This window comes from Mirounga angustirostris, unplaced genomic scaffold (genome assembly GCF_029215605.1).
Source record: "Mirounga angustirostris isolate CCGP_5_RB_7025 unplaced genomic scaffold, mMirAng1.0.hap1 SCAF_1, whole genome shotgun sequence".
NCBI lineage: Eukaryota > Metazoa > Chordata > Mammalia > Carnivora > Phocidae > Mirounga > Mirounga angustirostris.
The window spans coordinates 192,089,440-192,115,215 of NW_026991709.1; the positions used below are offsets into that span (position 1 = coordinate 192,089,440).

General features: G+C 41.0%; 1 protein-coding gene across 1 annotated transcript in view; it reads left to right on the forward strand.

The window, feature by feature from the left end:
- Positions 1–25,776, forward strand: part of ERC2 (ELKS/RAB6-interacting/CAST family member 2) — an 832,212-nt gene that overhangs the window by 281,585 nt on the left and 524,851 nt on the right. The gene's annotated exons all lie outside the window — the stretch shown is intronic.

The following is a 25,776-nucleotide window of genomic DNA, read 5'->3' on the forward strand; positions in this document are numbered from 1 at the left end:
ATTGGAAGAAGTTATGTTTTTGTAATTTGACTCTGAGTTAATGGCAACATTTGCTTCTTGTGTAGCCAAGCATATTAACATAGCATCCTTTCTGAAAGCAGAATAGGTTTCCAGAAGCAAGGACGAACTCTCTAGAAACATATTAAGGCATTATGTTCCTAGTGTCAAAAAGAAGAAATTGTTCCACAAGAACTAATTTATTGTGAATAAGAGCATATTCTTAACCTTTTATTCTTTGCTGATAGCAAAATGTATATATCTGATGCTTAGATATTGTCTTGGTGCTTTTGTTTTGTTTTGTTTCAAAGAAGTCACTTAACAGACTGGGCTTCTGCTGAGGGTATAACCTGTTGTACCCACTGAAGCAAATGGCTTTCCATCAATCCTCCCCTGGTGGCTGGGCTGTGTATGTATAGACAGAGGATTACAGAGTTGGGAATAGATCCTTTGCTAGGTTTGTGTTTTAATGAGATGCTTAGAATTGCTTCATGTCTCTTTTACTGATTCTACTCCCAGTTCATTAAAAAGGAAAAGAAAATTAAGGAAAAAGGGGTTGGAGTGTGCTGATTTCTCATACTTCTGGAATAAAGTTTTGATTTATATGTAGTTCTCCCAAGAAGAGCAGACAACTCCAAAATGACTCTATCCAATGTTTTGTAAGTAAAAAAAAAAAAAATGAATATGAGCATTTTCATATATTCAAATAATAATAGTGATGAACTTCCAAAATATAAACTTCTATGAGAGAAGTCTGTACATGGCACAGAATGGACACAGAGGGAGTAACAATTCCATTTGCTTGGTACATGGTAGATGGTTTGCTGAATTTAATTCCTGAGGGATCCAGCAAAGGTTTCATAAGGATTACTGAGCCAGATGTTAGGGAGATGGTAGTTGAAGGTGGGGTGAAATGAGAAGGGAAAGGAGGCAGAAGGACTGAGGGCAATTTAGGCCAGGAGGAATGAGGCAGCAAGATGAGTGACAGGAGTCTGACAAGTTCATGTCCTGTCTGAGGGTTGCTGAGCAGAGTGAAGTAACAAGAGTAAAGCACTTAGCACAGTGCCTGGTACACAGCAAGTGCCTATTAAATAGTACCTTAAAAATAAAAGCTGCTTCCAGTGGTGTGCTGGTAAATGTTTAATAACTGGCTCTTAAAAGGGAGGGAAACTCCTGATTTGTATCATTTGCAGAGGTCTGTGGTGTAATTACCTTCACTGTGGCTGATTTCCAGCTACCAATGTGATGTCTTTGAACTCAGAGTTGAGAAGAGATATACAGTCAGCCCTTCCAAGCTGGTAACAAGCTGATTCCAGCACACCACTGACTTGCTTCCTTCTTTTCTTTTTTTTTAAGATTTTATTTATTTCTTAGAGAGAGAGCATGAGTGGGGGTGGCGGGTTGGGGGCAGGAGGAGGGGCCAAGGGAGAGGGAGAAGCAGACTCCCCACCAAGCAGGTGCCCAGTCTGGGGTTCTATCCCAGGATCCCGAGATCATGACCTGAGCTGAAGGCAGACGCTTAACCTAGTGAGCCACCCAGTGGCCCCTGACTGATTCCTTTTTATGTGTAATGGTTGAGATCTTTGTAGCTCCTCTTTTCTATCTGATGGGTATTCTCTCATTAATCCTGGCCTAAGCAGCAGAAAGTTAACTCAGTTACTAAAAGACAAATGGTATTAATGTGAGCTGTATTATTGGAAATAATTGCTAGGCTCTGGGATATGAATTTTGCTTGGGGGAATTTCTAGATTCACATCTTTGGCCAAGAGCCACTTGGAGTTTTAGATATGAGAATAGGAATGGTTTTTGATTCTCGGCTGGATGAGGGTGGCCCTAGTGGGAGGAACTGACTAATGTGAGTCACTTATTAGAGCTGGGAGGAAAGTTAAGCTGGGAGGAAAGGTACTTTTGTGAGCAAAACTATACTAAGTATTTTTCAGGTTTTTTTTTCTCCTGATGAGGGTTTGAGTAAGCAAAATGTATGGGAAAGAAGTTAAGGGAACAGTCCAGGGTTCTGTGTGGTGGAGGAGAGTAGAGAATGAAAACAGGGCAATCCTGAAACCTGGTTTTGGGTGGGGGTCTGTCATGTGGGAAGAGTAATAATGATGTGGAAGAAACCTGTTTACAGCTGCTCACCTACTGTGCTGGCCTTGGTGCTGAGTGATGGACACATGTTATTTCTTCATCCCTCACAATAACCTTGAGAGATAAATACTAAAATCCACTCAGCTGCTCAAGCTGGGAACTTAGGAATCATCTTTGATCGTTCCACTCACCCACTGTATCCTATTTATAACCAGGTCCTGATGATTATCCCTCCAATTATATTTCAAAGCCATATGACTCCTCCTCATATCCCCGACTAACCCCGGTCTAGACCACCATTGGTGTTCACTTCTGATCTGGTGCCCCTGAGTCCACAGTTCCTCCTTCATCCATTTTCTACATGGCAGCCAGAGTGATGCTCTTAAAAGTATGTGTCTTATCATGTTATTCCCCTGCTTAAAACAACTTTGATAGCTCTCTATTACCTTTGGAGTGAAATCCAAACTCCTTCCCATGATCTAAACCTTACTCATCATGCTCCCTTGTTTTCTAAGCTTCAGAACACTGATCTGTCAAGAGAAGATCTATTATATATTATAATATATATAGATTATAAGATCTATTAAGAGAAGACTTCTCTGATCTTATAATCCAAGTAGGACCTTCCCCTTCCCTGATATTCTCAGTTTCAACACCCTGTTTTCTTCATGGTGTGCTCTATTGATTTTTTATTTGCTTCCTTGTTTTCAGCTTCCTTGCCCATGAGACCATGGGTAGGTACCAGGTCTCTCTTGTTTACCATGGGTTCTTCAGTCCCTGGCACAGTGCCTCTCATATAGTAGAGGCTCAATAAACAGCTGGTGAATGAATAAAGAAACTGAGCCATAGTCCAAGGTCACTTGGGTGTTACGGTATTGCCTCTTCTGTCTAGTAAACACTCAAGTTCCTTTCCATTCCCCATCCCAACCCCCAACTTCTGTGTGTGGTGGGCTGGTGGCACTGAGGGTGGGGGGTTGGTCTGTGGCGTATTTATAGTCAGATCCAGTCCTGGGGTGACCCCCTGACTTTAACCATCATTCATTTGCTGCTAATTCCCAAATCTGGGTCTCCACAGCAGTCTTATCTCACTTTTAGCTCACATTTCCAATGCTGACTGGGCATCTTTTGATTGAGCCTCAGGTGCCTCAAACATAACTTGTACAAAGTCGAATTCATCAAATTCCCTGTTTTCTCTTTCTGTGTTCCTCATCTCACCAAACAGCACTTTATCTACTCAGATGTCCGAGTCAGAAACCTGTGCTTCCTCTTTGGAGATTTTTCTTATCTGCAGATCAGTCACAGAATCTACCAGTTTGAACCTCTGTGTATCCTTTGACTCAGGGCCCTTCTTTCTCTACCTACCATCTCTACCTTAGCTCAGGCCACTGTCTGCTCTGACTGCAGCAACCTCCTCACTGTCTCCCTGATTCAAGTCAGGACGGCACCAGGGTATCCCAAGGTAGTCATCTGAAATACATATCTGATTAGGTCATACCTTTCTTGAATTCTTACATAGCCTCCCATGACTACGGAGAGGAAGTTGAAATCCCTTAGCACATTCAAGGGCTGTACTAACTTAACGCACAAATTGTGAGGACTTTATAGGGCAAGGATATGAAGAGCAAGACCTGGTGTGCCACTTGTGTACTCATTGATGAAGCAGTACCTGGGCTCTGTGCTTGCTGTTGTGTATTCAGGGAGGACAAATGTCTCTTTTTCTTGTCGGAGCTCCTTCTTCTTTATGTATTATCTCATCTCTTTTTAGGGGTCATTTTTTATTTCTATGTGCACACGTGTGTATATGTGTATGTGTTTATTTCTGTTAGTTTCTACAGTATATGATTGTAATTTGTTATGTTTCAAAGACAGCCTGGGCTCTAAGAACTGATCAATGTTTCAGACTCCTAGTACCTGAAGTCAGAACGCAAGCATGTCATCATTGTAGTCTTGTGGACCCAAATACCAAGAATTTTCTGAACAATTCCAAAGCATCTAGGTTGTCCTTTTGCTCACTGCCAATAACAACAACTAACACTTACTGAGCAAAATATTAGTGGATTGTGACAATCAACTGATTGGGTCATGACCAACATGTTTTAAATGAAAAAGATTAGAATTGAGTGGAGTAGAATAGAAATATCAGAATTTCTCATGTTTAGTAAGTACAGGAAATGTTTCATGAAATTTTCATTTCTGTGAAACCCATGTTGCATGGACTGCTGTTGTCACCAGTCCCCATTCCCCTGTTCTTCATGGGCACATTACTGGACTACATTTTCCAGATGCCTTTCATGTATTGCCGTATGACTAAGTTCTGGCCAATATGAGCAAAAGTGAATATTCCACTTTCAGGCATGGCTTATAAAAACCTTGACTCGGGCGCCTGGGTGGCTCAGTTGGTTGAGCGACTGCCTTCGGCTCAGGTCATGATCCTGGAGTCCCGGGATCGAGTCCTGCATCGGGCTCCCTGCTCGGCGGGGAGTCTGCTTCTCCCTCTAACCCTCCCCCTCTCATGCTCTCTCTCTCTCTCATTCTCGCTCTCAAATAAATAAATAAAATCTTAAAAAAAAAACCCTTGCCTCAACTTACCATTCAAGTTGTTTGTTATAGTAGGAGGCCTATTCTAAAGTATATTTCAGGAAATTTTTGGAAGCCTTTGTATTGTTACATTTAATTCTCATAACCATGTGAAGCAAGTACTATTACCATTACCATTGCATGGATACCGAAACTGAGACACAGAGAGGTTAAGTTACTTGTCCAAGGTCATACAGCTAGCAACTGGTGGAGCCAGGATTTGAATCCAGGCCACTGGGCTGCAGATCCCGGGTTGTCCTTCGTGACATTTTGCTGTATCTCATGATGATGCCTGTGTTTCATGCACAGACACAGCCAACATCAAGAGATTTTCTCACACCTGAGATGGCTGGAGCTCAGTTTCTGGTTATCTTTTTGTTGTTGTTTTTTTTGAATCTGTTTTTATAAATGTGATCTCTCCAGACATTGTGAAAATACTGTTGTGAAATATGACCCTGAAGGCTTCAAAGTGTCATGTTGGGGATTAGCAGTGTTATTCCCAGGGATTCTAAAGTGTGTCTGGCTGCCAAAAATCCCTTCCACCGTTTTGGAAAAGACAAAGGGGGGTATAGTCCCATTTATAGGGGCGTAGGGTAATTTCTAACATATGGCTCATGATTTACTATCTTGAAGAAACTTTTATCTGTGGCTCAGTAGCTAGGCCTCGTCAAGCCAAAGATGATGAAAGTGTTTATGAGGAATGGATTTGCCAGTTCAATTATTATTTTAAGGGAATGGCCAACAGGAAAATTATACCATTATAGTTTTTAGAAACTAAACTCCAGTTGTGTCTGTGTGGACAGCTGGATTGTTTTTAGAGCAGTTTATTCTGTTTCCCTTATATCTTCTCAATAACTCATCTTAAGTAGTTTTGGTCTTTGATGTGTTAAAAAAAAAAAAAGAAAGACAAAAGAAGGAGAAGAAAGAAAGTCATCTGTCCTGCTACTCAGCAGTGAATTTAGAGGGGAACTGCCCGACTGTGGATGAGTTGCCAGGACTCCATTGAAGATGGGCTGTATTTTTTTTTTTTTATTCTTATGTTAATCCCCATACATTACATCATTAGTTTTGGATGAAGTGTTCCATGATTCATTGTTTGTGCATAACACCCAGTGCTCCATGCAGAATGTGCCCTCCTCAATACCCACCACCAGGCTAACCCATCCTCCCACCTCCCTCCCCTCTAGAACCCTGTTTGTTTTTCAGAGTCCATCATCTCTCATGGTTCGTCTACCCCTCCGATTTCCCCCGCTTCATTCTTCCCCTCCCGCTACCTTCTTCTTCTTTTTTTTTTCTTAACATATATTGCATTATTTGTTTCAGAGGTACAGATCTGAGATTCAACAGTCTTGCACAATTCACAGCGAAGATGGGCTGTATTTTTAACATACTTTAAATTGACCTTTTCTTATACTTTTCCTCTCAAGATCACAAAGGACATGGTGGGTATTGCTAGTATGTTTTCTCAAGATCTCCATGAGGAGGGAGTGGGGACAGTTTTCTTACTTATCTAACAAGAGCATGGTGTGTGCCTTTCAATGTGTGGCACAGTCAATGAGCCATCCCTGTTTCTGAGACCCGCACCCCCCACCAAGTCCCCATCTTCCCTAGTGCAGCAGCTTGCCAAAGGGGGCGGGGGCAGTAGATGCTGCCCCTTCTAGGCACAGGTTAGATAGCAGAGTGGTTTGTCTGTGGAGGATTTAGAAACAATAATAAGCAGACTAAAAATCAGTGTGCTTTTATTCACAATGCTCTGGTGTTCATAAACAATGCCAGTGATAAATTCTCTTACCCATGGGATGGACCACTGTTACTGCCTCCCCTGGCTGCCTTTACTCATTATCGTCCTGCTGGTCAAATTTATATAAAAGACCAGGTTATTAGGATTTTATGTTAAGTGCATACAGCAGACTTCCCACAGCATGTATAGTATTGTCCTCTTTTAATTAAAGAGAACATGTGTGTGCATGAGCGTGTGCATGCACACACACACACCTACATATACACATGTATACACATTCACAGAGACAAAGTCTGGAAAGCATGTTTATGCCAGACTGTTGAAAACAATTCTCTCTCATAGTGGGATTACAGGTAAATTCACTTTTTCCCAAGCATTATTTAAAAAAAAAAAAAAAAGAAAAGAAACCACCCACTATATTTGGTGGTGGCTCTTCTGATCATTATTTTTTTAACTTACACCCCCTCCCCTGGAAGCTGCTTACCAACTACTGTATGTGTAGCCACACCTTCTACTGGGACATGTGGGTGCCCAAGTCTGGTGTAGTTCAAGGCCTGTCCTCTCTGCTCCAAGCTGAGTGACCTTAAGCAAGCTCCTTAATCTCCAGATTCTCATTTTAAAATGGGAGTGATGCCTGTTAACTTGTGAGGATTAGAAATACAGTAATGTCTGTCAGCAGTTGGCATGGGACCTGGCCTAGAGTAGGAGTTCAGTAAACAGCAGCTGTTGTTATTTTTCTGGATATGTCAGTGTGGCTGCTTGTCCCTCTCCTCTCTACACTCACAGTCCCCATTCCCTGCAGGCCCCCATGTCCTTGGTTATTGAAAGAGCTCCTGATGGTCTGCCTTCCTTGAACTCTCCATGTTCAGAATGCTGACTGATTTATCTTCCCCGAGCATATTTCTGATCTTTTGATTCCTGAAACCCATCAGCCAAGCTTGAGCAACTCAGTCTGGCATTTAAGGCTCATGAGAATTGGTCACCCCTTTGCCTTCACTGCACCCCTACATTTTCCTCTGTGCCAGGATAATTCCAACTACTTGTTGTTCGTTGTGCTGATCTGAAACATGGGTCAAACAACCTTGCATCTCCCTGCAGCTGTTGTGAAGGCCCGGTGAAGTAATGTATCACACACCCGCATTGCTCTTGGTAGTACTGTGTATTAGTTTTTCAGGGCTGCTGGAACAAATTGCCACAAACCGGGTGGCTTAAAATGACAGAAATTTATTCTTTGACAGTTCTGGAGGGCAGAAGTCTGAAATCAAGGTGTCACCAGGACCATCCCCCCTCCAGAGGCCTTAGGGGAGAATTTGTTTCTTGCTTCATCCAGCCTCTGGTGGCTCCAGGTGTTCCCCTCCAATCTCTGCCTGCATCTTTATATTGCCTTCTCCTCTGTATGTCTGTGTCTTCCCCTCTTCTGTCTTAAATCTCCCTCTGTCTTTCTCTTATCAGGACACTGACACTTTTCATTGGATTTAGGGCCCAGCCAGGTAATCCAGTATAATCTCATCTCAAGATCCTTAACTCAATTACATCTGCAAGGATACTTTTCCCATATGATGTAACATTTGTAGGTTCCAAGGAGATACACCTTTTCTTGGGGTGGGGGGAGGATAGGTACCATTTAACCTACTATATGCTATTTTCTGAACTTCATTCTTTCATTCTTCAAACAAATCTTTATTGGGTGCCTACTGTTTGCTGTGTACTTGCTATGTGTTAGAATATAGCTGTGACCATGATGGATGCTTCACTTACCTTAGGAACCATATGAGCCTGGTAGAAAATGTAGATACTAGGCAATTAATAATTTGACCAGACCTGATGGCTACCTTGTTGGGTGCTCTCCCAGTTTATTGGTCTACATATGGAGATAAAGGTGGTAACCCTGCCTAGTCCACAAGAAAATTATGAAGATCAAAGAAGACCATAGGTATGGAATTGTCTTGACCTGGCTATTTTATTGCCATGACTTCGTTCATGCTGTCCCTCTGAGCCCTAAAGTTTGGCCTCTGGATTTTGGCTCCTAGATTCAAATTCTGACTATGTTATCATAAGATTCTGGGACTCTGGGCAAGTGACTTAACCTCTCTAAGCCTCAGTTTCCTAAGCTACAACATGGGGATAATAATAGTGCCTTATTGGGTTCTTGTTGCAATTAAAATGAGCTTATACATTAACAGTTTAAAGATAAATATGTATAAATTCTTATTCTTAGGCAATTTAGAAATTGTAGGTTCACAAAAGTATGTACTGTTTTGTAAACAACTCTTTTCATTTAATTCATTGTGAACATTTTCCTGTATTAGTAAATTTTCTTCCCCAACATCATTAAAACAGGCTGCCAACTATCGTATACCAGTTTTGTAAATTACATACCCAGTTTTGTAAATTAATTAAATAATTATACACAGAGGTGAATCAAAATGGACTAGATAGTTTTACAAGCAGCTCAAAGGATATCCCTGCTGCTTGGGCCCCTTCTTTTGGGAGGTAGCTGCTGACGTTGGCTGTGCTGCTTAGTGGGAGACCTTATGGGAAACTGTCTGACACCCATTGTCAAATGAGTGTGTTTCCTGGAGTCTAGGTTTGGGGTCTCCTGTATCCCAGTTTCTTAAGCTCTCCAATTCCCCATTGAGGCATTGCTGAGGCCAGTAGGTCACCTTCTTCAGACTCAGCACCATCCCAAGTTAAGACTTCATAGCCCCTTTCTTTGAAGGGAAATCATCTGATTCAGGTAACACACTATCAAGTCCACCTTGAAGTGATTCCCTCTCCTGTCCCAAGTCTGAACACCATATAACAGAAAAGCATGGTGTCTGCACTTAGGGAGGCCTGGGTTCCAATTGTCTCAGCTGCTCACTAGCCCCATGACTTGAGTAAAGGTTCATGAATTCTCTGTTCCTCAGTTTTCTTAGTTGTTAAATGGAAATAATAATGCATGCCTCAGAGCATTAGTATAAGGGTTAAATGTTGCCTTAAATCTCTCCTGGAACAACATTGAGTAGAAACAAATGGATAGAATATAAGTGAGATTATGTTTAACATTTCTCATGGAGTAATTTTGCTTGTTTATTTATGTGTATTATTTCATCTTACCATATTCCAGGTCCTGTTACAAATATTAACCTCATTTTAAACATGGATGGAATTTAAATAAGTCAACTAGATTTAGCAAACAGTGGTGAGTGTCAACAGTGGGCATATGCTATGGAGTTATGTTAAGGACTGGGAGCCACATTCTACCCCACCCTCCATGGCCCTCCATGGAAGACATACACATATACATGCATGAAGACTATTGGAAAAATCTGGATACCAATGGCTAAGAGCACAGGCTATGGATTGAATCAGAACTGTATTCTCTTAGGCCACTTGGTTTCTCAGTTTCCTGACCTAGGAGATGGAAACACTTGTGAAAATTGAAAGACATAGAACATGTACAGGTTTAGAGACTACTCTGAAATGTTGGGTATTGTGGTCAGTGTTCTAATGGAAATAAAAGCAAAGTGCAGGGCGAGAGGGAAGAATTAATAGGGGTGTGTGTGTAGCCTTTTGCAGTAGATGGGATTTGAACTGGGCTTTTGAGAGACTGCAATGAATAAGGGAATGTAATAGTAAGGACAATCTGGGGACTGTGTTGGGGGGAGTGTGGATGGATGAGCATGACCTATGATGGGGGATGAAATTGGGGGGTGATGTGAAGCATTTTTTCTAGGAAATGCTTTTTCCCTTAGGTTGGAGACCATGTTGCCAACTTATTTCATCCGTCTATCCATCATTCCTTCCTCATCTGAGCACTGAGGCTATTCATTTCACCTCACTGGGCCTTAGTCCCTTTATCTGTAAAATGAAGATATTCGTAGGATCTTGTGGAACTGTGGGTGGGAGTTGTGTGAGAGAGGCCATGAAGAGGATAAACTGGCTCAGATACAGAGAAAGCACTTTGCAGAGGATGTTAGGTTCTCTTGTTTCAGCCATGTGCTGAAGGGTGTCCTGGATGCTGGGGAGCTAGATAGTGACTCAGAGCCTGCCCATAGACAGTTTACAGTGTAGTCCCTGGCTTGGCATCCCATCCTTCTTTGCTCCTAGAGTGGGGCCTGTTTTTTTTTTTTTTTTTTCCTGGACCTCCTGAGGACTAGAGCTTGTCCCAGGCTTCCCCTTGCTGCCCAACCAGGTCTCTGCCAAGGCCTCCCATTGACCAGTTCTGCCTATGTCTGAACTCCACATGAGACCCATCATTGCCCTTCTGCCTAGACTGCCTCTCACCTACCTATTACACTTTTACAAAGGGACCATCTGCTATCCTGAGAGCATCCTCTTTTTGTAACCATTCCTGCCCCCTCCCAGAGTGCATGACTCTTTTCCAAATCCCTGCTCTTCCTGCACTGGCGTGTCTTAACTCCCTCTGAATTCCAGATAGGAGGATACTAGCTCTTCGCTTGAGTCACACTATTAAATAAATGTTAAATAGCCAACATTTATTGAACTATGTTCCAGGTACTCTCTAGGAACCATTGCATACTGGCTTTATACCTGTTAACCATTTCACGTCCTTATAACAAATGGGGTGGGTGCAGCTATTGTCCCCATTTACAGATGAGACCATGAGGCACAGAGAGGTCTAATGTCTTGTCCAAGGTTTCACAGCTGGGTGGTGGTAAAGCCAGAAGTGATTTGCAAATCAGATTACACTTACATGTTTACAGGAGAAAGGGACCACTGTTCCCATAGATGTGAAAATAATTTTAAAATCTTATTTTTCATTTTTAGACACAATCTTTAGGGGTCTCTTTCTGGCAGCATTAATAGTTTTATTACTCAGCCTCATATTCAAAAGGGAATTTCCTGGCTAAAGTGTCTGATTCATGGTAAAGGTGAGCCATTTTGAGCTATAATATCCACTGGGCCACCTGTCTTAGTCCTTTGGCTTGTATTTATTGTCACTTATGTCAGTCCTTTTGCTTCAGTTTCCCACTAATTTTAGTAAAATAATAAGGGCAAATGCAATACATTTTCAGAGTTGCACAGAATCTGCTGCAAGGATTAGATGGTAAGGATTTTGAACAGGTTTAGGGCTGGCTTGCAAGGAGCACCAATAGGTTTTGTTCACCATCTGCAACCTTAAAACTACAGTTCAATGTATGGATGATGGTTTAAAAGCCTCCATCTGTGGTATCCAAAAGCCAGATGTTTGCAAGAACCACCTATATATCGGGCACTTCTCTGGGAGATTGGCCCCAGGCTCATCATGTGAGACGCCTTACTTGTCCCACACTTTTATGGTCACACCATTTCGGATTCAGAAGCATCTTCATTTGATGCAGAAAAGTGTCAGCTCACAGCTGCTGAAATGGCTGACCCAGTTTTTGGCTGCTTAATAAGATGTGTAAGGATGGACTCTACTATTGCTATCGTAGAGGCTGCCTGTGGAATGGCCAGTTCCTGGCACCACATTTTAGAAAAGAGATTAGAACCTGCAAACTTTTCAGAGAAGGGCCAGCAGGATGGTTCTTATTTTGGCTCTTATGCTCTATCAGGAGTGACTGAAGGACCTGGACATATTTCAGGTAGAAAGAAAAGTCTGTAAGAGAGAGAGGCTTCTGATACTTGAAGTGCCATCTTATGACAAAGAGGTGAATTTGTTCAGTGGAGGCTGCACATCAAGAGCTTGGCTGAGCTTTTGGAGAATGATAGCTAAGGATCCAAATCTCAGCTTTGCTTCTCAGTGGTTTGGTCTTGGGCTGCTCCATTATCCACTCTGAAACGTAGGTCTTTCTGATAAGTGGGGATAAGATTAGTACTTGCCTCCCAAGTGTGGGAGATTAGATGAGATATTTCATGTCAACTACTTAGTGCAATGCTTGGGACATGGCAAAGCTTCAGTGAATGGTCAGCACGAGTGTTATTATCAAATTCTGTGTAATGAAGAACCAGACCAAATGGAAGAGTTAGAGGGAGCCGATTTTGACATTACATCTGGAAGGAGAGAACTTCCCAACTATCAGAATTTCTTCTAGGAGGTGTGATTGCCCAAATCTGAGATTGTTTAAGCTTCAGCTCAGTGACCTACATTAGGGAAAAGAAGGAATTCACGCTGTGAGTGAGAAGCTGCACCAACTAGTTCCCTTGTGGCTTTCCAATTCTATGAGCCCTCGGTATTTTACACTAAAAGATTTTACTACAGATGGGTGTTTGAAATGAAAATTTGCAGCAAAAGAAAGACCGTGGCCTTTTTTTTTTGGTGAAAATGTCACCATGACTACCGCAGTGTGTTCCTTCATGGTCTAAAGTGTGGTGCATATCTTCAGCCAGGGAAGTTGTCTGCGTAGGAGCCACCCTCCGCTTCTGGGATGTGTAGCCATCTGGACTGTGGAGGTGTGCAGGGAACACACTGTTGATTCATATGCCATCCCCTGCTGGCATCTCTAAAATGGGCCCTCTGGCTGGAGGTGTGAAGCAGCCAGGCCCTCCCTCTCCCACACCTTCTCCAAGTACTCGAGAGAGAAAGGGACATGAGGAAAAATGTGTAAAGATCCAGGAACGTGGAATGATGGTTGGGTGGCCCCTGTGGGCAACTGGGCAGGTGTCTTCCAGTGGCTGTGGATGCCGCTGCCAACAATCCACATTTGTGATCTTTATTTGGAGGTGTGCCTTTGGTTGACTAGGATTGCCAAACTTCCTCTTGCCCAGAAGTGCCAGGCAGCCCACAGGTCGTGACTGACTAGAGCAGGGATATGGGGGCTGGCCCCCTTGCCTCCAATGGGACAGATTCTGCAGCACAATTTAGTCCTTAGAGCTCCCTGCAGGCTCAGGCTTAGGCTCAGGCTAAATTTTCTATACAACAACATCCTTGCTTAACTTCCTTCTCTTCTCTATATGATTTATTTCCTTCTCATATGGGTTCTCCTGTGAGCCCTCCATTAATAAATTACTTGCATAAAAGTCCTTGTCTCAGGCTCTGCCTCTCAGGAATATGACCTAAGACATAGAAGTAGACTAAGGTAAGTGGCCAGGGTACTGCTCAAAGCACCTGATGCCATGCCTTATAAGAAACAGTGGATAGAATAGGACTCTTTAGTAAGAAAGACTTTGAACCATGAAGCTGTCATCATGTGAGAGGAAAGTGATTTGTTCTTATGTCCTTGAATGAATAGAATGAAGGTCTGTATAGAGTATCTCCAGGGGCGTGTGTGTCACCTTGGTGTGGAAGAGCTGTCTAACAGGGGAGTCCAAAGGTTAGTGAAAGATTAACTACCTTATATTAGTTTTCTATTGCTGCCATAACAAATGACTGCACATTTAAACAGCTTAAAACAACACAAATTTATGAGTTCACAGATCAGCAGTCCTGGTACAGCATTGCTTAATTGGATCCTTTGTTTTGAGGCTCATGAGGCCAAAACCAAGCTGTTGTTGGGATTCTGCTCCTTTCTAGAGGCTCTTGAGATCAATCTGCTTCCAAGCTGATGCAGGTTGTTGGCCAAATTTAGTGCTTTGTATTTGAAGGATTGAAGTCCCCATTTCTGTGTTGACTATCATTGGAGGACCATCCTTATTCCCTAGAGACCTCCTTTGGTGCTTGTACATGGCCCTATATCTCAGAACCAACAATGGCACATTGACTCTTTCTCATACTTAGGATCTCTGACTTCCCCATCTGCTGTATCTCTCTTCTGCCTCCAGTCACAGGAATTTCTGAGCTTTGAAAGGGCTCAAGTGATTAGATTGTACCCACCCAAATTATCCAGGATAATTTCCCTATTTTAACATCTATAACCCTAATTACATCTGCAAAGTTCCCTTGCCATGCAATGTAACATATTCACAGGAAATAGGAGTGGATATCTTTGGTAGGCGGCATTATTCTGCTGGCTACAGTCTACCACCTGGCCCCCATAGATGCACATCTCTCCCAAATAAAAAATACATTCTCCCCATTCCAGAGTCTCCAAAATTTTTATCCCATGACAGCATCAACTCAAAGCCCCAAATCTCATCTAAATCTCATCAGTTTAAAAATCCCATCATTTAAATCATCTAAATTATGTATGGATGAGGCTCTGGGTGTAATCTATTAAGTACAACCCCTGAGGGTTGTCATCAATGGATCTGTGACACTAAAGAAACAATTTATCTGCTCCCAACAGACAAAGATGGGACAGGCAGGTATAAAAGTTACAATCATTCCAGTTCAGATGGGAGAAATGGAAGGTAAAATGGAATCAGTAGTCCAGTGCAGTTTCAAAATTCAACCGGGCAAACTCCACAAGATTTCAAGGCCTGGGAATAATCTGTGGTTCTTGGCTCCACACTAAAAGCCTATAGCATCCATTTTTTTCAGGTGCTCTTCTATCTAAGTACTAACCAGACCCAAACTTGCTTAGCTTCCAAGAGCAGACAAGATCATGTATGTAGGCTGGGGTGAATGACCAGGATGCTGCTGACAGCACCCAACACTGTGCCATATACATAGTGGACAGAATAATGACTGCTTACAAAGACAGACTTTGGACCACCCACATGTACTCTTCCGTGAAGCTTTCCACAGTCATCCTTCCCTCCTCAGGGAGTGGATGATTGCCTCTCATTCTCCCCCATAACATATTATTCAGAACTGGTGGGGTCCTAACAGGGAACTGAGAAACAAACAAGAAGTCAGTCTTACATGTTTGTAGAGCATGAAGGGGGACCACAAATAGCAATATAAAGCAAGTGTTATGTTAGTAATGAAGGGTGTGAGTTTAGGTGTCAGACACCATGGTTACACTCTCAAGTCTTACTACACTGTGATCTCCGGCATGTTACTTACCCCTCTGAGTCTGACTGCTTGCAGCTTTCCCATGGGGGTGGTAACTGCTACCTATAAGGATGGTGTACAGATCCAGTCAGGGGCTAGTCGGGAAGCATGGGGCTTGGCATATGGTAAACATTCTGTAAGTGGTGGCTGCTGTTATTAATTGCAGTCTTGTATTCTAGTTATGTACTCCCTCTTCCACCAGAAAATCAAGTTCCTTGAGACCTGGCATGATATTTCATTTATCTTCGTTATCTCTGCATTGTCTAGCATCTCTTAGGCACTCAGTAATTAATGAATTAAATAACTAAACTTTGTTGTTACTCCTAGGACATTGCTTATGCCACTGGCCAAATATTTGGAACCTGACCTCTTATTCTATTAATTTCTATGGTTCCCAGGATCATATCATCCAAAAGACCAGGGTAAATCTGCCAAACAATCTTTAATGCAAATTTAGGAAAAGGAGTAGGTTATGTATGAAAACAAACTAAGGGGAAAAAAAAACAACCAAACTAAGGGAAATGTGTGTGTGTGTACAGATTCATGCGGTATGGTCTTAGGTTCCCAAATGTCTATTTTTTTTGGTGAAGACTAAAGAAAATAATTTAATGCTAAGTTTATATTATATTTATGTATTTCCATGGAAACTGTTTTCCTCTCTCTCAAGAATTTGAAGGCTTCTGTATAAGACCAGGGTTTTAATGAGGGCCTACATGGCCTTATACAGTCTGTCTCTTCCCTAGTCCTTACCTGTTGGGTCTCATCTCCTAACACTGTATTCATCACTTCCTACACTCCAACAACACTGGGCAACTCACTGTCCCTGGAGGCATGGTACCACCTCCATTGAGAATACCTGCACTAGAATGTAAGCTTCACGAAAGCAGGGATTCTGTGTGTGTTTTCCCTGGCACATAGTGGGCCATCAGCAAATATTTCTTGAATTTTATTCAGGCACACCTACCTAGGCTAATGGTAACCAGTATCAGACTAGAACAAGTGGGCAGGGAATGCATTCTGCCAGGCTGAATTCTCTGATATACTTTCAGGAATACTAATAATCATGCAGGAACAACAACAATAATAAGGATAAGTTTCAGTTATTGAGAGTGTATTGTGTGCCAGCCCAGCTAAGTACTTCATATGCTTATCTCATTTCAACTTCACCATCCTGAGGATCAGAGAAAATTCAGGAATTGCCCGAGGTCACACACCTGGTAGGTATGTGAGGACAGGATCTGTTTAACTGTATAGGATGAATTTTAAGACTTTCTGAGCTTTACCTTCCAAATAGTAAGGTTTCATTTTTAACTTTTGTTATTAATTTGTTTTATTGTGTATGGACAAAGAATGTGGCCTATATCACTTCTGTGTTTTGGAATCTGATTAAAGTTTTTCTTGGTGGTCTGATATGTGATCAATCTGTTTAAATATTCCATGGAGTCTTGAAATGAGGATCTGTAGAATCTAAAGTTCACTGTAATTGTCTATTAATTTAGTCTTACTAATTATATCATTTAAATCTTTTAGGTCATTTTTTAAATGCTTGATCTGTCAAAGATTGAGAAGGATGTTAATATTTGAAAGTCATCATTTTTTCCCCTCTATTTCTGTATGCCTAACCATGTTTGCCATTTAAGTTTTAATATCTAATATGGATATCAGTACCAGACAACTGCTATTGAGGTAAGTCTCTTTAAATTTTCAAGTCCTCAAGAAAGGAGTGAGAAATGGCAGACAGAATCAAAGGAGAAATAGGGAGGTGACTACAATGAAAGAAGCCATTGGAGAGCTAGGTGTCAGCTTCAGATATCAAATCAAAGCTGCATGGTGAAACATGGGCAGTATAGCACAGTGGTTAGGAGCAGAGGCCCTGGGACCAGACTGCCTAGGACAAGTCCCAGCAGTGCAATTCAGTAGATTGTGCAAGTCCCTAACTTCTCCATGCTTCCATGTCTTTGAGTGAAAAATGATGATAATAATAGTATCTATCTAAAAAGGTTATTGTGATGATTAAATAAGTTAATATTTACAAAGTGCTTAGCACATGTATAAATAACTATTAGCTATTTCCATCCTTCACATCAAAATCATTTTTGGTCTAAAGGAACTTACAGGTTTATAAGTACAATGTCATTTGGACTGTTTCATTCAATCAGTCAATATTTATTGAGCACCTATTCTTGACAGGCACTATGTTAGTTACTGGGAATATAATGGACATACAGAGTCCCCGTGCTCATGGAGTATACCACCCAATGGTGAACCACAGACATGAATCCATTGATTTCATAAGTTAGTGTAAAATTGCAGCCATTTCCAGTGATATCAAGGAAAGGTACACAATGTTGGAGAGTGTATATGGGGGTGCGGGTTGTAGACTAGTGTGGAGGGTCAACGAATGGCCTTTCTGTGACCTATTTGTAATCTGTGGCTTTGTAACAAATACCCCAAACATTTACTGGCTTAAAACAGTGAACACTTATTATCTCACAGATTCTGTGGGTCAGGAATGTGGGAGTCACTTAGCTGGATGGTTCTGGCCCAGAGTTCCTCATGAGGTTGCCATCAAGCTGTTGGGCAGGGCTGCAGGCATCTGGAGATTTCACAGGGGCTGGACGACTCACTTCTGCTATGGCTGATTCACATGGCTTTTGGCAGGAGGCCTCAGTTTCATGCCACATGGGCCTCTCCATAGGGTAACTTGAGGTATTTACATGATGTGCCAGCTGGCTTCTTCCAGAACAGGTGATCCAAGAATGTGAGCAAAAAGGAAACCATAGTGTCATTATGACCAAGCCTCTGACGTTGCAGATGTCATTTCTACCATATTCTATTTGTTAGACTGAATTACTAAGCTCAGTTGAGAGTCAAGGGGAAGATATTTAGGCTTCATCCTATAAAGGGAATGTCAAAGAATTTGTGGACATATTTGAAACGACCATTTGAGGAATTGGTATTTTTCTGAGATGGCTAGGATGAATATTGAAGATATTCTATTCTGGACCAGGATTGACAAACTTTTTCTGTAAAAGGCCAGATAGTAAATATTTCCAGCTTTGCAAGGCCATATGGTCTCTGTTACAACTACTAAACTCTGTCACTGTAGCATGAAAACAACAATAGACAATATGTAAAATCATGGATATAACAGTGTTTCAATAAAACTTTATTTACCAAAACGGATGGTGGGCTGGATTTGGCCTATGGGCTATAGTTTGCTGATCCCTGTAGACAAAAAGAGAACAAAAAGGGTAGAGGATTATTCCAAGCAGAAGAAACTGAATGCTTCAAGAAGAAGAGAGCTGTTATGCAGTTAAGAGTGTAAAGATACCTAAAACAGACTTTTTTTTTAATGTACTGTGTTTATTACAACATTGTTTGTAGTGAATAAAAAGAGTGGGAAACACTTATTTACACAGATGAATTCTAAAAACGTAAGTATTGTTGCAGTAAAAACCAAAATGCAAAAGCTTTGTGTAGGGCAGACAGCTGGCGTTTATGTAAATTAAAAAAGAATGTGCTCTGTTGTTAAATTTATACTATTTACAAGGACATACATATATAATAAAAGCACAAAAACATGCATGAGAAAGATACCAACTTTAAGGTAATGGTTTCTTTCTTAGAAGAATGGAGATGGCGAGGGTTGTGGGACTCCAACAAGTTCTATTATGTTTATGGCTTGCAAATGTTTAAAGTTGTGGTAAAATACACGCAACATAAACTTTACCATCTTAACCACTTTTAAGCGTATAGTTCAGTAGTGTTAAGTATGTTCACATCATTATGCAAGCAATCTCTAGAAACTCTTTTTTTTAAACAAAGATTTTACTTATTTACTTGACAGAGAGAGAGAGGGCACAAGCACAAGCAGGCGGAGCTGTAGAGGGAGAGAGAGAAGCAGGCTCCCCACGGAGCAGGGAACCCAAAGAGGGCTTGATCCCAGGACTCTGGGATCATGACCTGAGCTGAAGGCAGCTGTTTAACTGACTGAGCTACCCAGGCGCCCCTCTAGAAATTCCTTACCTTGCAAAACCGAAACCCTGCACCCATTAAACAATAGCTCTGCATTTCCTACCCTTAGTCCCTGGCAATCAGGATTCTATTTTCTGTTTCTATGAGTTTGGCTACTCTAGATACCTCATATAAATGAGATCATTCAGTATTTGTCTTTTTGTGACTGCTGTATTTCATTAAACATAATGTCCTCAAGGTTCATCCATATTGTAGCACGTTAGAATTTTGTCCCTTTTGAAGGCTGAGTAATATTCCACTGTAATTACATATCACATTTTGTTTATCCATCCATCTGTTGATGGACATTTCAGTTGCTTCCACATTTTGGCTATTGTGATAATGCTTCTATAAACATGAGTATACAAATTTAAATCACAGTTTTGATGAAATAAATCATCAGTTAAATAGTACCCTGTGGAAATATAGTAGCCTGAGGCTCTTTCCTCCTTCCTTTCTCCCACAGCTCATTCCAGTCAAACTTCACTCACAATCTCCACCAAAACTGCTCCAGTCAATGTTACTAATGGCCTGCCATGCTCCTAAATCCTGTGGTCCATCCTCTGGTCTCATCCTATTAACTTCTCAGCAGCAGTTGATAAGGTGGTCACCCCTGCATCTTGGACTCATTTCTTCACTTGATTTCTGTGATGCTGTACTCCTGGTTCTCTTCTTACTTCACTGGTTCTTCCTTCTCAGTTTCCTTCACTGCTTCTTCCTCACTTCTCAGACCCCTTAATGTTGGGTCACTCCTGGGCTCAGTCCTCTTTCCTCTCCTCTCCTATGTGTAGTTCCCAGTTGATCTCATCTGGGCTCACAGCTTTGGGTACTATCTATTGGCTGATCCCAAATTTTTATTTGTAGCTCTTACTTCTCCCCTCAAATCCAACTCGTCTATCCACCTGCCCACTCAGCATCTCCACCTGAATGTCTTATAGCATCACAAACTTAACACACGCAAAACCAAACTCTTGGTTCCCATAACTCTCACTTCTCCTTCCCAATCTTCCCTATCTTGGTTTTCCACCTGCATTCTTCCTGTCCATGCTAAAAATCACGAAGTCATCTTTTACTTCTCTCTTTCTGTTGTCTCCAGGCAATCTGTCAGGAAGTCAAGTCAGCCTCACCTTCATAACATATCCAAACTCAGTTCCTTCTCATTGCCTCCACTCTGTCACCGTGGTCCCAGGCTCTATCACCCCTTGCTGGGGTTATTCCAGTTGCTTATTACTAGTCTCGATAGTTCTGCCCTTACCTCCTTCCTCAACCCCAAACCATATTGCAGCCCAGCAGCCAGAACAGACTTTTAAGGATGTGCATTATATCATGGTTTGTCTTTGCTCAGAACCTTCCAGTGGCTCCCCATTTTCCTCAGAGTAAAACCAAATTTGGACCCCGTGTGTCATCCTGCACCCTAGCACTTCTCTGACCCGCTATTTTCCCAATCTCTTATTCACTGCTAGCCTGGTACTTAAACATTTGCTTGCAATGTCTGTTCAACTGGTTCCTCCATTTCCTGTAGATTTTTGCTCAATGTTACCTTAGCATGAAGCTTTCTCTGATCACTCTTTTTAAAGTTGCAATTGATCCCCTCACACAATGTGTCCTGTTCCACTTTTCTGACTTATTTTCCTTTAAAACACTTAACAGAAAACTGGTTTGGTCTCCTTTTTAAATTGTGCGTCTTTCTCATTGGAATTTGAAATGAAAAACCCATAAGGGCTGGGGTATTTGTCTGCTTGGCTCACTGCTGTATTTCCTATATGCCCTGCCTCAAATTATTATTTGAATATATGAATCTGCCATATCTTAAGACTGATGTGAGTTGAAGTTTGAGATTATAGTGTTACTTTCCTGTCAGTTTCTTCAACTGGTTTTGTTCCTTAAAAGTGGTAATTTAAAAATATGGCTTCAGATTCTTTGGCACTCCTCCCAGGAATCTGAGCAGGCCTGTAACTGCTTCAACCAACAGAGCATGGCAGAGGTTATGCTATGCGACTTCTGAGGTTAGGTAATAAAGGGCTATGCAGTCTTTGGCTTATTTGCTGGAGTGCTTGCTCTTGGAGTCTTTACACCTGAATATACAAGGTTGACATCCTGAGGCTGCCATGCTGTGAAGAAGCCCAAGCCACATGGAGAGACCGTATACAGGTGTCACCATATATAGGTGATATTCTAGTGAAACCCAGCCTTGAAGTCTTCGTCAGTCCAGCACACCAGATACATGAGTGAAGAAGCCTTCTTGGAAGTGGATCCACCAGTCCCAACTGTTCTAGTCCCTGACATCATGCTTTAGAAACAAGCCTTCCCCAGTCTATCCTTTATATTCCTGATCTAGAATTCATGAACATAATTAAGTGGTGGTGGTCTCATACCACTAAATTTGGGGTGGTTTGTTCCATAGTAGATTACCAGAACAGTAAAGGGGAAAGTCAGATAAAAATAGTGAATTACTTTTGGATAGAAAGTAAAGTTTTAAGGGTTGTGTGTGTGTGTGTGTGTATGTGTGTGTTTCCTACTGAAGAGAGTAAATGGTGTATGCAAACATTATTCTGCCAGGCTCATCTAAGAAGCTAGTGTCCATCCACATTAATTCACTAGACTCTAGATACTCATTAACTTCCCAGAAATGTCATCCCAATGAACCACTTGAGATTTCATGCTTAAAATTCTGGGTTCTTGGTATATTTCCATATTGGTCACCTGGAGGAACTGGCAGTTTTAAACTAGCTAAGGCCAACCTATACTTGAAATTATAAGAAAATATAAATCCCAGGTGAGAGTATCACAGTGAGATATTAAAGTTTTTGATGCTGCCAATTTTCTTCTTTCATTTTTAGCCTGTTTTTAAAAAATGAGAATTGGTGTAACTAGAAATACCAGCCAGTGATCAGCAATTCAGAGTCAGCTGCTTATTAAAAATCTGGATGTTCAAAGAAACCCAATCATAAAGCTCCTCATTCTGTAACTCAGAGTGGGGAAGAGGTGTGCCCAAGGTCTTAGGCTGGGACTGTGGGCTCCTGACTCCCCATACATTGCTCTTTCTTCTTAATGTTTTTTAGCCTACAGTCTGGTTCAAAGATGAACCTCCCAGGTGCTGTCCCGGGTCCTGTGAACCAGCTGAAATGGTGCACACCATTTTGTTTGTGTGTGCTTTTGTACTCATTTCTGGAGAGAATCCACACTTTCCGTCTAATTCTTATAGAGATCAGTGACCCAGAAAAGCATAAATCCACTGTACTTGATTTAATACTGTCCTTTAAAAATTAACCAGAGTAAGTTAAATCTTGTACTCCCTCATATCTATACCAGATGCTTCTAGGGAAATTCTTCTGTTGTTTAAGATTAGTGCATAACGGGTGCATCTTTCAGATAGTTAGGCATCGTTGGAACACCCAGCAACCAACACATCTTACTGTCTATTTAGAGAAATTCGGCAGGCACTCACACGTTAAAATCAATTTTGTGATTCAAAAGCTACAAACAACACAGGGCTGATTAGGTGTTATTTTTCCTTATAGTCATTGCAGTAGTTAAGGCAGAGAAGACTGGGATCTTTACAGAGAAAGTCTAAAGGTGCAGAGGCGAACTTAACAGAGGTTTCTTTTTCACACACACCCCGCCATCCCCTGTGGGTGTTCAGTGGCCTTTTTATATGGCATTTCAGGAACCTGGGCTCCTTTTATCTTGGAATTCTACCATCTTCTTAGATCTTGGAGTTCTTTACTTTAAGCCAGCAGACAGGAAAAAAGGGAGAATTGAGGACAGAGTACGAAGTTTTTATGAAAGTTGAGTTCTTCATTTCTGCCCATATCCCACTGGCCAGATAAAAGTCACATGGCACCATCCTGATACAAGGGCAGTGGTGGTGGTGCCTCCTAACAACACTCTACATTAAAGAAGAGGAGCACAAATGTTGGTCAGGCAACTGCTCCTGTCTGCCACAATCAAAGTGAGAATTTTAAGGATCCTATATCTCAGAAATGGATGAAGTGTCTGAGATGGAACTTTCAGACAGTCCATGATACCTATATGTGGATTATGATCTTCACTTACCTGACACCTTAGGAATTAAGGTGATCCTAAGTAACTGTGAAGTCAGGATTGATTGAAATATAGTGTAGTTAAGATAGGAAGATTGCAATTTTCAGATAATTGGAGATTTTATTTTATTTTACTTTTTAAAGAGTGACACAGAGTCTAAGGGCCCAATCTGGATTTTGAGCTGGTTTATACTATAATGGAACTTGTATAATTATAGCCAAGAAAACTCTCTTTCCATTTTTGCAAAACTATTGCTACAAGTTTAGCTTTGTTATTGCATGTTTGCCCTTAAAAATGTTTTTGTGCTTGGCAGAAATTATAATAGCGCATGTCTTTACCCTATGGTTTTTATTTTCTATTTGTGTTACTTAGTTGCTTCCTAATTATTTTTGCTTGTTTTATGGAAGCTTAACCTCTCTCCTCAAATTATTATTCTGGAACTGGGTTTGGCTATGGTATGAAATTACCATGAATTCGATTCTCAGCTTTTTTCATTAAGATGCTTTTGATGCCACGTGGTATCAGAATTGGTGACATGTGAAATGTATTTCTTCTACCACCTCCCGTGGAGCAACTCTGACAAGTTACTTACTTTCCATTTTTTTATCTATGAAATTTTATTGGTCCAGTGAACTCCAACAATCTTGGAAGTATGTTGAAGGCTAAGTAGCTTTCTTTGGAGGTTGAAGTCCTTATGTGATTGACCCGGTGGTGTGCTGGAACTGGATTGTACTGGTCGATGAAAGTAAAAATTGGAAACTTGTTCTAACAGCTAATGTTACAAATTAAATATACAAACTCATGATTAAAGACATTGTATTAAAACTCATGATTTACTAATTTTTTTGGTTACATTTTACTGTTGATGTTTTTGAGGTTATTACATTTATTTTGTCCATATAATAGAAATACTATGCAATGGGGTGCTATTGGGCCTTTCTTCCCAACTCTGCATTCAGTGATACCACTTAGGTAGCTTGAAGTTGGCCATGGTGGGTGCTGGTTGTTAAATGTTTACCAGTAGCCCACTGGACTCACCACACAGGTTAGATTCTTCATAGGGTAGTGTTGAGGCTTGAAAGAGACATGTTGTGTCAGGGACATTGTAGATGCTCAATAAAGGGAAACTGCTTTTAAGGTCATTCCTTCAGAAAATCTCTGCCATTTCCATGGAGCCTAAAAATGACCAGTGTTACTGGATTATTTTAGTCCAGGACCTCCAAAAGGACAGAAGATCTCCAAAAGGACAGAAGTTCATAAAATGGGTTCAGAAATAATTGACTCTGTCTCTTCCAAGGATATGTTAGGGAAAAAATATTTTAAGTGATGTGAGACAACTTTGAATAATTAGGAAGCACTAATTCAAATTCTTAAATTGGAGATTGAGAAGTAGTTTTGCACGGGTTTGCTGGTTTGTGCCGGTGATGACTTTGGGAAGAAAATATGCTATATTCCGGAGGCGTGGTGGTGATTCTCCAGTGCTGGTCCCTAGACAGTGGTCCATGACCAAGTCTTCTTGGGCCGCTGGCAAATAAGAACAATGTTAATAGAATATGGGCAAAAGATTGTTTGTTTTATTATCCTGAGAAGAATTATCTTTTACTGTGAGACTCTTTTTCTGGCAATATTTGCATTAATATGTTCTGTCTTTATGAAATGGTGATGGTAGTAGATGGTAGTGGTGGAATGAGAGTTAATTTTAATACCTTTACTTGAAAAGAGCTAGAAGTCATGTTGGTTCTCTTCCCCAAAGCCCTAGGTGGTTTTTTTGTTTGTTCGTTTGTTTTTTGTTTTTAATGTTTGTGGCCCAGTGGAATGTAAAGGGCTAGAACAACTTCATGTTGAATTTAAATGATTTTTCTGCAAGCAAATAAGTCTTATAGAATTATTCCATAGGTGACTTGTATCAGCAGCATGGACGTATGCGAGCACTTTCGTTTACTCCCCTAATTGGCTACTTTCATAAAACTGTTGCTAATTATTATTAAGAAAATCAAAGCATAAACAAAAAAAAATCTTATCTTTATCTCTTCTTCTACCAAGGATACTTTCAAAGTCTTGACAGAACTGTTCTTTGGAGAAGAGGCATGCAAAAAGTGAGCCTTCCAGCTTAAAATTGTAATTATGTTTTACCTAAAGTTATATTTGTCACATTCCAGAAGTTCTTGGGTCTGCATCTGGCTTTAACCATTTTTGTCTCCTTGCTAACACTGTTGATATTAATGCCAATTTTAATTTCTTGGCATCACGAGTGCATAAACATATCACACACAGATGTGATTTTGAATAAGGACCGAAACTGTAAATTAGGAAGCAAGATATTAACAGGGTTTCATCACATCAATTCACTCCAAAAAGTGACACAGTGGTACTGAAAAGGTCTTAAATTGCTCATTTCAAACCTACCTCAGTAGCAAAATGCCAAGCGTGCAGTGGATCTGCAACCACGTTAGTCATTTTCTTTCCTCGGTTTCCATGCTGTGTTTGTACTGGGAGCACAGAGCAATGTAATTTA